The sequence below is a fragment of the Mesocricetus auratus genome, unplaced genomic scaffold (assembly GCF_017639785.1).
Source record: "Mesocricetus auratus isolate SY011 unplaced genomic scaffold, BCM_Maur_2.0 Super-Scaffold_15014, whole genome shotgun sequence".
Lineage (NCBI taxonomy): Eukaryota > Metazoa > Chordata > Mammalia > Rodentia > Cricetidae > Mesocricetus > Mesocricetus auratus.
In genome coordinates this window covers 54255958-54266766 of record NW_024429186.1, presented here as the reverse complement: position 1 = coordinate 54266766, position 10809 = coordinate 54255958, and the positions used below count along the sequence as shown (strand labels likewise).

At 36.3% G+C, this 10809-nt stretch overlaps 1 long non-coding RNA gene across 1 annotated transcript; it reads left to right on the top strand.

Moving 5' to 3' along the window:
• Positions 1 to 8226: 8226 nt before the first annotated feature.
• On the top strand, positions 8227 to 10237 carry LOC121139360. The gene is made up of 2 exons (XR_005876312.1): positions 8227 to 8641; positions 9495 to 10237. It is a non-coding gene; the product is annotated as an uncharacterized LOC121139360 (long non-coding RNA).
• Positions 10238 to 10809: the final 572 nt, after the last annotated feature.

The window sequence follows — 10809 nt, the reverse complement described above, 5'->3', positions numbered from 1 at the left end:
CCAGCACCAATCTCTAATTTATAATCACTTGCAATGAAAATCTAGTTTCCTGCAAGGGAGTCTCACTGGGAAAATAAACTCTTGAGGGTAGCCTGTATGTCCACCAGCTGATGGAAAGCAGGAAAGTTCCTTTTAATGTGAGGGCTCCTTTTAATTTCTTTAAATGCTATCTTAATTTTTAAAATTTTGTTTAATTTTATCCATATACATGTCGTTTCTTCACATTTTTTACTCTTCAGGTTCATTGCATATAGTTTATGGCTTGCAGTTTACTGTTTTAATGAGATTCCTTAGTGTTGTGAAAGGAATGAGTCTCCATTTCTGTTGTCTTTTCTCAGGCTCTTTTCCTTATTCTTGTTTGTTTTGCTCTGTGCCAGCATGTCAGTTTCTGTTCATCTAATTTTATTATTACTATCTCTTAGAAGGCTATTTGTTTTCTAATGAAAGACAGAAAGGGTGAGGATACAAATAGAGAAGAAGTAGGGAGAAACAGGAAGAAGTAGAAGGAGGAGAACCTGCAATCAGGATACATTATGAGAAAAAACTCAACTATCATAAAAAACAAGCAGTGTACTTCTCATTATGTCCCTTCTCTCTCAACTTCATTCTCTCTCTCTCTCTCTCTCTCTCTCTCTCTCTCTCTCTCTCTCTCTCTCTCTCTCTCTCTCTCTCTCTCTCTCTCTCTCTCTCTCTCTCTCTCTCTCTCTCTCTCTCTCTCTCTCTCTCCTTCACTCTCTTTCTCCAATTAAGTCCAGTTTATGTTGGTAACCATTCCGGGATTTAAGGACAGTCCTGGCATATGGACAATATAGCAGAGATCACTACAGTGAAGAAAACTGACTTCCTTCTCCCAGTAGTAATCAAATGCTAGTGCCTACTTTGATTCCAGTGTGATTTCATGCATTCCACTTTGATTTATCTCTGGTATGGTCATGTTCAGTTATTGTGAATTCTATGACAATTGCTGTGAATTTCTATGTACATCCTTACTTTGTTTCTGGAAAATATTCTTTCCTTTAAATCAGTTACTACCTCCAACTCTTACAATCTTTCTTAACCCTCTTTCACATAGATTACTGAAATTTAAGGGAGATGGGTAATATAGACATCCTACTTGGGGCTGAATAACAAAATTTCTTGTCATCTGTGCATTGACCAGTTGTGGGTCTCTGTTAATTATCATCTACTATAATGATAAGTTTCTCTGTCAAGTGGTGAGTGATTCAGTAGTCTATGGATACAGCAATAAGTCATTTAGAAGTCATTTTAATCCTAAGCCCATTTAGCAAAATAATGTAAGTTCTCCTCTATGACCATATGTAGTCTCAGGTTCTTGGCCATGTTGACCTTTCTGGGTTTAGGTCCTATGTTGAAGAACATTTCTTATATTTAACAAACAACTGATTTACTGTTAACTTTTAGCCAGACATCTGGTGTCATAATTTTATATTATGAATATTTTTATAATATTTCACACCATTTTACATTTATCTATATAAGTATGAGGCAGATTTTTTGTCATATATATTGATATTAAAAAGAATCATGATCATGTTACAAATATGACATTACAGAACTCTCTTATATTAAGCTGTTTATTACTTGTCTTTGAGTTTTGTAAATTGGAATATATAAATAGTTGTAGTAGTTAACTGTGATTACTACATATGGTTTGGTGGAAAATAGTTCCCAAGTTGTCACAAGTGCAAAATAAATGTTACTATTTTTAACAATATTATATCAGTTCCTTTCTTTAAGGGTTTTTGTTTCTTCCATGAAAGTTACAAAATATGTATTAATGAATTTGACAAGGATGTCTGTTCCACTATGTTCATAGCAGCATTATTTGTAATAGCCAGAACTTAGAAGCAACTTAGATGCCCCTCAACTGAAGAGTGGATAGAGAAAATGTGGTACATTTATACAATCGAGTACTATTCAGCAGAAAAAAACAGTGGAATCCTGAGATTTGCAGGCAAATGGATGACACTAGAAGAAACCATCCTGAGCGGGGTAATCCAGTCACAAAAAGAGAAACATGGCATGTACTCTCTCATATATGGATTTTAGACATAGATCTGGGGAGTGCCAACCTAGAATCCCATGACCAGAGAGTCTGGGAAACAGAACCTTCATTCAGTGCCTGATGGAAGAAGAGGCAGACTCCCAAGGCTAAGCACTGAGCTGAAATCACGAAAGCCAGTAACAGAGAGGGAGGACTGATGGCCAAAGGGATTATGACTGGGCTGGTTTAACCCCCAGAAACAGCTGACCTGACATGGTTTAGCTCTTGAATCACAGACTGATGCCTGGGAATCCAGCATGAGACTGACAAAGACCCCCTGAATGTGGGTGTCAATGAGGAGGCCTAGGCAATCTATTGGGCCTTGGGTAGTAGATCAATATTTATCCTTGGCATACAAATGGACTTCAGGTACCCATCCAACAATGAGAGATGCACTTTCACCCTGGACTCTTGTGGGAGGGTCTAGGCCCTGCCCTGGATGAAATCACAGACTATGGACACCCCCATGGAAGAATTCACCCTTCCTGGGGAAATGAGGGGATATTGGGGTGGTTGGTGGGAGGGCATGGAAGGAGGAGAGGGAAAGGGAGAGGGACCTGGTATTGACATTTGAAGCAAACTTGTTTCTAATTTAAATTTAAAATAAAAAGAGTTAAAAAACAAAATATATATTAATGAATTTGACTTTTTCTAAGACTTAAGATACTCTCTGAAGTAATATTATTGTTACTGATATTTGCATTTTCATCATTACTTAAATCTAGTTGAAGACAAATGCAAACATATAAAGATTTATTTTCAGCAAAAGCAGTCTCAACCTTTTAGAAACATTTTTCATTTATCATCTGATATGTGAATGTATAATTGTACATGACAATAATTAGATATAAATGTATACAAAAGTGTTATAGGTACATATATCACTCTTATGACCAAACGTATGTAAACTTAGTTTGTTCACAATGAATTATATGTAGTTGAACTTTGGGAGATACATATATGCCTTTTTCAGCCTATTTTAATGAAATCATATACAGTATTGTAATATGTAACAGGAGTACATAGCACCTCCTGGACAAGTCACCAACAGTACTGCTTATTTTATTAATTATTAAACTGGTGTAATATAAAATTCTTATTGTAAAGCCCCTAGAGAATAATGAGCTCTTGCTGTATTTTGAAATATCTTTACAAAACAGAGGATGTTGGTTTTCTGTGTCAGCTTTCTTTCACTGAATATTCAATAATAAAAATATCTAGGGAATAATAATTCTTAAAAGCCAGGATGCTCCAAGCTCTTATAAAGTAACAATAGATCATACATAATAAAAATCATTTGATGAACACTTTTGTAACCAAGGACCTAGAAATGTCACATGTATAGAATGAAGCCACGTTACTTCCATGATTCATCTGCCCTTGAATTTTCCACATTTTCTTATTTATTGGAGACTCTAAGTGTTGTGAGCAGAACAATGGTAACAGCAGTACTTGCTATAGCTGAATATCAAGTTAATTGTACAGAAGACCTTTTATTGCTTTGGGGAATTTCTACCCTCCATATTTCCCATTCACAAGCCTAGTCTTTGTGTAATTCTTTTTTGGGTAAAAATCAAACTGATTCATATGAGCACAAAAGTAAGAACATTTATGGATGCTATGTGCTGTCAGAAATGTGTGTGTGCTGTTCTTGGCATTTGGGGTCCCTGGGGTTCCTTCCTTTAATTCAGGTGGCAATGCCCTTTGTTTCATCAAATTCTGCCTAATGCTCACTAATGGTCTCAATGGAGTATTCATTTAACCTTTCACTTGGCCTCAATCATGGCTTTGAGTAGACGAGAGATAAAAAGTCATTTCTCTGAGATTTTCTAGGTCTTTCCCCTTCCCTGCCATATTTTCATTTTGCAATCATCACAATGTAATTATATTCAGAGAGCTGAGTCTTTCATAAAGTATATTACAAAATAGAAAAATGCAATCATTGGGACCAATTTAAGATTAAATCATTTTCCATCTTATCTATATTTTGCTCCTTTGATTTTTTGATTGGGTATCTTAATGCTTAACACTGAACACTTGCCTCACAGAAATTCTCTAAAAAAATTCCAATTCTGAATGCACAACTTGGGTGAAGCTTCATTAAAGGCTTAAAACTGGATACACTAAATTCCTTTACAAAATTGAATGCCTTGGAAGTAAAGAATATCTTTAATTTTAAAAAATACTGGCATGTTAGAGACAAAAACAACAACAAAATTGAAGCATCAGTAACTCAGTATCCACTCTTTAGAAATCTTTCATGGAGAGAATGGAGTGCAAAGCCTTGTTTACTCAGTCCAATCTAGATGATAATGGCCTATAACAGTGCACTTTTGGAAGAGACACCTTGCTCCCAATAGTCTCCTTACTAGTCTTGTATCATTCAACTAAGGGCCCATTGAGCTGTTTACATGCTCAGAGAATTGATACACTTGCGTTCCTCCCAAGGTAGGTCACTTAGTCTTGTACTGTTTGATGTTACTTTGGTTTTCCAATGGAGCCCATAAAAAAGATTGATTCCTCACTTTGGTCATTTTTGCTTCCCTTGCCAGATGTAAGACTGTAGAACATGAGTTCTTTCATTGGTGTCTAGTCTGATCTATTGCTTGTTGCAGGGCTCTAGAGAGAGAAAATTGAATTGCTCCCATAGCAAGCACCCTGCAATTACTCAGGCTGTAACTACTACACAGACCTAACAAACTGCATTGCCCCCTAGGTGGCTTGTTTTTGCCTCCATCTTTCTACTAGTAGGCCTTCCCTGATCCAGGGATCTGGGAGACAGAGCATAAACCTTTCCAGAATTATCTGGTCCTTGAAAGGCTGACTCAAATGATATCTAGAGATATCACACCACCTGCTCTTCCATCAAGAACACAAGATCATGCCGTTGCCAATTAATGTGTGTTGAAAAGCTAATAAAATGTAGCCAATGTCTAGTCAAAGACATACATTTAGCAAAGCAATTTATGTTTAGGTGGTAAATATTCTGAGATGAAGGAAAAATAGGTAAGTATAAATAATTTAAAATAAGATTATTTAGTGTACCTTAGAGTACTCAGTAAAAAAATAATAATGCCTTTCTTAATGAGAAGGTTTTTTTTCTAAATATATCATACAGTAGACTTCACAGGTTAAAGTTAGGAACATAAATACAGCTAGAATAAATTTTAATTTGTACCCATTAGTAAAACAAACCACAACATTACTGTGCCCATGAGTAAATATCATAAAAATAAAATCCTCATAAATGTGTCTGCTTATGTATAATAATATATTCAAGGAAATATGTCTATGTTTTTATTAGTTAACTGCCAAAAATTAAAACATTATTCTTTATAGTCTTATTGTTTTTAATTTAGAATTCTATTTTCACATTTCCTTTTCAAAAAAATCTATACCAGTTTGCAAAGTTTGTGGTAATTTTAAGTCTCACAATAATATATATTTATTGAGATAATTTAGTACCCTATATGATTGTTACTTTTGAGACATATATAAAAATATCACATCATATTACGTACTTCACAACTATTTTAGCTTGGTAAGTTTCTTCAAAAAATGAGTCTCTTTAGTAAGAGAAAAATTAGAAATGCAGTGAATTTCAAACTATGTAAGGCAAAATATTAGTGATACTTGCTTTCTTCCATATAAAAACCAAGGAGAACAATATGAAAGTACTGTGAGAGAACCACATTGAACTCTATCAAGTGTACCATGGGATGGGTTGATAACTATGTCAGAGGGTGGCTCGCCAAGGTTCTTGCATAAACTCAGAACTAATATGTCTGTCTCAAATGACTTACAGGGAAGAACATTTTTGTGTAGCCCATCCTTGCTTTTGGACTTCAACTGTATCTTTCACTGTAAATAGACACTTCTTCATTAATTATGGTCCCTGCAATTTCCTGGATGGGACACAGACTGATTCTGACTAAAAGTCAGAGCCATCTTATTTTAATTGGCACATTTTCCTTCAAATGTCTTAAATGGTAGGAATTGTGACCTTTTAGCTTCACTTGAAAATTTGTACTTATCTAAAAATGAGACATTACATTCTGTTAAAAGCCACTGAGCAAAAACAAAATTTGAAACAAATAGCATTGAATTTTTAGCTCATTAAAAGCTGTGTACCTTGCTGTGTGGAGGATAAGATATGTTGGCTTAGTTGTTTTCTCACAAAAATGACCTTTGTCGCTCCAGCATATTAATTATAAGCCCCAGTGCTTACTAATGGTCAAATAGTCTCTGTTATATTTTATAAAAATGACATTTCATCTACTATTTTTAAACTAGTTTCTGCAAACATGGTGTTTTTATTTTGAGGTGAACATCAATAGATGACAAACTGCTGAAGTTTAATTCTGCATGTTAAAATCTAATGTTCTCATTGAGATGTTAAATAAAAATGGCATATGCCATAGTATATGTCAGGCAAAGGAAATAAACCTTCCAACAAACTAATCAGTAGTAGTTTGGATTAGAATTGTTCCATAGGCCCATATGATTGAACACTTCATACCCAGTTGGTGGAACATTTTGAGACAGATTAGAAGGCTAGAGGAGGAGTCATTCAGAGTTCACTTTGATGTTTCAAAATACACTTGCCATTAACAATGTCTTAAATGCTACCTGATTGTAATTTTGCAATGTGAGCTCTCAGTTAATCCCTTGGTCATGCCTTCTTTCTCTCTGCCATCATGGACTCTAACACCATGAAACCATATGTCTATGTTTCCTTGGTCTTATTTGTCTTATCACAACTTGATCAGTAGGCTTATCACAGCAATAGAAAAGTAACTAATACAAGATGTCTTTCTTTTCTTCCCACATTTCTTACAGACTTATGTCACCATTACTGACAAAGGAGTATTCTGCTAGAAAGTGCAGAATTTGGTATGTAACAGAGTTCAGAGTTGCTGTGATGACATATACAAGACTTGCATAGGATCCGCCTAGCCAAAATGACAGCATTGATGGGGAGGAGCCTGTGAAGATACACTGTCAGTTGTGGGGCTATTGGCAGTTACCGGCTACTGGGGGAGAGAAAGTTAGTTTTCTTCAGTGATGAGGCCCCTGAGATGCGAAAGGGCTCCGGCAGTGATGCAAACACATGTGGCAGTAAGTGAACTCAGAGAGCTCAAAGCAAAAAATAAAAAGAATGCATGAACTTGGAGAGAAAATGGTAGAGGCTACTGGGAAAAAAGGAAAACACCTAATACACATCTGGAAACCATTTACACAGTAAAGTGTAATGTGATTTATTTCTACCCAGATGGAAAATCAGTGTGCAGCTTACCCATCAATGAGGACTGTAACTATGGTGAGGAAGGCCACAGCAAGAAGAGGAAGAAACATGTTACTTTTCTTTTTCTCTGAAGCAAAGACAGTTGGATTGAGAGTTGATGAAACAACACAAAAGTTCTAAGATGTAACTACAAACAGTTGTCTAAAAATGACTTAGGGATACAAATTTAACTCTATGACAGATTATTAACCTTAGTTGCAAGGTCTGGGGGCTCCATCACAAGTCAGCAAATAAAACAGAAGAATACATTTTAAAATATGTTTTTTTTCTCAATCTTTGTGTCAGCTTTTTTCCCAGCCCTTGTATACCCTGTAGTTGTCCATACCACATACTGTGCAGTAGAAATATCTCATAAGAATGAAGTGGGAGGACACAATGGCAGAACACTGTAGTTATGTCCACCCTGGAAATTCAAACAGCATAGTTTTATAATTTGATAATAAGAGACAAAGAATAGGTTCACCATCTGGGGTCCTGTGAAGCCAACTGCACAATGTTGATTAATGAATGAACACCCAGTTTGTGATGCCCTTGAGATGATTTAGCAATGGAGACCCATGAACAGTTGGGATTATAGGAAAAACTGTGTAGTGATTTATTTTTTATGATTTATTAAAGCTTTTTGAGTATTCAGAAAGCAAAGACAGCCACAGGCCATAGAATCCAGGCACACACATTTAATTCCAGCCGCCAGAAGCTAGGAGGAGGTTATTGACACCTTTAATTCTTGAACTCAGTATTAAGAGATAGACAGATCTCTGTGAGTCCAAGGTCACCCAGATCTACAAAAGAGTGAATCAGTTTAAAAAAGTTATAGGTCACACCTTCAATCCCAATAGTAGGGAAGTATATAAAACAGAAGCAAGATCTCAGAGAGGCATTCATTCTCTAGCTACACTGAAGAGAGGCAGCAGTTTGAGACTTGGTGAGGAGCTTGTGCATGGATCACCCTTTCAACCTGAGGTAGTAGTAAGACCTAGTGGCCATCTGTCTTGTTTTTCCTGATATTCAGCTTGAAATTTGAACCCCAATATCAGTCTCTGGGTCATTTATTTATTCATGTTACATATAGGATTGGATATATGAAGACGATGAGTCATTTAGTTCAAGGAAGGAGTAAGACTGGAATGATGCTTCATCTACATGATAGGAAAAAAATAGAAATGAGCCACACTGAAAGGTGGTCTGGTGTTTGGCAGGAGCATCTTTCCAGATGAATGATTCTGCCAAGAAGAAGGACAACTGACTTGTGAGCCTATCACTCTTAACAGGTGAGGAGATGATCCACTTATTCATAAAAGGGAATATAAAACTTGACGAATTTTCACCTCAGGTTTATCTATTAATGTTTCCTCTCTTAGTCTTTCTAACCCATTTTAATATTATCTGTCAAGAAAAAACAACCTAAAAACAAAACACAAACAAACAAAACCCACATCTATCATTCTCCAAAGGCTCCAAAATGCATTTTGTATCAAATTTTACTAAATTTCTAGTCTCTTTCAGCCAGCTTTTACCTTTTATTAAAATTTTTGTTTCAGTGTCGTGTCTTTAAAATGATGTTTTATATGTAGGTTTTTTAAGTATCTTCATCAAAAAGAAAGGATATATATACTTTGGAAATAGAAACTGATCTAGTTATTTATAAAAATCTCACTTCTAGTAATATTTGAAAGCAATTTAAGTTGTGAGCCATTATATTTTCTTTTTATTTTTTAAATTTCATTTTGCATTCCAACCACAGCTCTTCCTCCTACCCCTCCTTCTGCCACCCCTTGTCTTCCTCCCTAGGTCTCCCCATCTGCTTCTCCCACAGTGTAAGGGCTCCTGTGAAGATCTGACAAAACTGGGCCCATTAAATTGAGGCAGGGCCAAGACCCTCACCCTTGCGTTAAGGCTGAGCATGGCATCCCACCATAGGGAATGGGCTCCAACAAGTTATCTCATGCTCCAGGGATAAATATTTGTCCTTTCATCAGGGGCCCCTCAAATAGATCCAGCTACACAAATGTCTCCTACATTTCAGTCTTGTGGAGGCACCATGGCTGTAGGCCTAGATTTAGCTTTGTCCTCTTCATGATCTTTACCTCCCTGGCTCACATATTTCTGCCTCCCTCTCTTCAGCAGGATTCTCAGTGCTTCTAGCAATAGTGGGGAGGGAGTCTGGACTGTCCTGCTGTAATCAGACTGGTGAATAACCCAACTATCATCATAGAGCCTTCATCCAATAACTGACGGAACCACATGCAGAGATCCACAACCAAGCACCACAGACTGCAAAAAGTATGCCAATGATTATTTTGAAATAAACTGCCGATTGGTTAGTTTTACACCAACTTGAAGCCACAGCTATTTGGCAAGCAGAACTCATTTTTTCTGTTTTATATTTGTTTGTTATTTAAAACAATGGTATTTCACATACCAATCCCATTTCCCCCTCCCTCTTTTCCTCCCACATCCCCCACCATCTCTCTACCCCAACCATCCATGCAACTATAAGATCAACCCATAAGATCAACCTATAGGTAAGTCTGTCAGATATTTCCTTGATTAATGATTGATGTGGGAGACCCAGCTCACTATAGTTACTACCAGCACAGAACACAAAGTCGTGGATTGTATAGGAAAGCAGCTCAGCATGTTATGAGGATCAAGACTCTATAGTCTCTGCTTAAGATCATGCCTCAAACTTCCTGCTTTGAGTTCAAATGAAAGGAACCATTTCCTTCCCCAGGTTGTTTTTTATTATAGCATTTTGTCATAACATTAGAAACCAAACTAGGACAACCTTAAAAGTGTGTATACACAAAGATTCTACATTAGGCTAACTTTGCATATTTGACATTAAAGTCTCATAAGAAACACAAATTTTCTTTTCTCTTGATGTTTCTTTTCAATGTTTTTTGGGTATTTTGCTTGGATGTGAGTCTGTATATCATGTGTATGTCTGGTGCCTTTGAAAACCAGAAGAAAGCACCAGATACCCTGGAACAGGAGTTACAGATGTTACAACATGCCATGTGGATGGGAATGGAACCTGGGACCTCAGGAAGAGCAGCTAGTGTTGTTGATCACTGACTCATCTCTCCAGCCCCTCTGTTGATATTTCTTAGAGCTATATTGCACAAATTAATCCTACTTGTAAATTAAAATACATAATTTATTTTGATTCATAAATAGTGAAAGTACTGTTATGCCCACAAGACTGTGTCAAATTCTTCATTTCTCCAATGTTACGAACTTTTAGTTAGAGTTACTATTTGATGTATGTCTTGTAGTCCTATACAGTAGCACTCGATATGAGTGAATACACTTTAGGAGAGATAACTCAAATATCATTCATCAATGCTCATGCTTTGGTTAAATGTTATAATTATCTAATTTCATGTTTAGTTTATCTTCCATATGGCCTTTTTATCTGTAACAGATACTCATTATA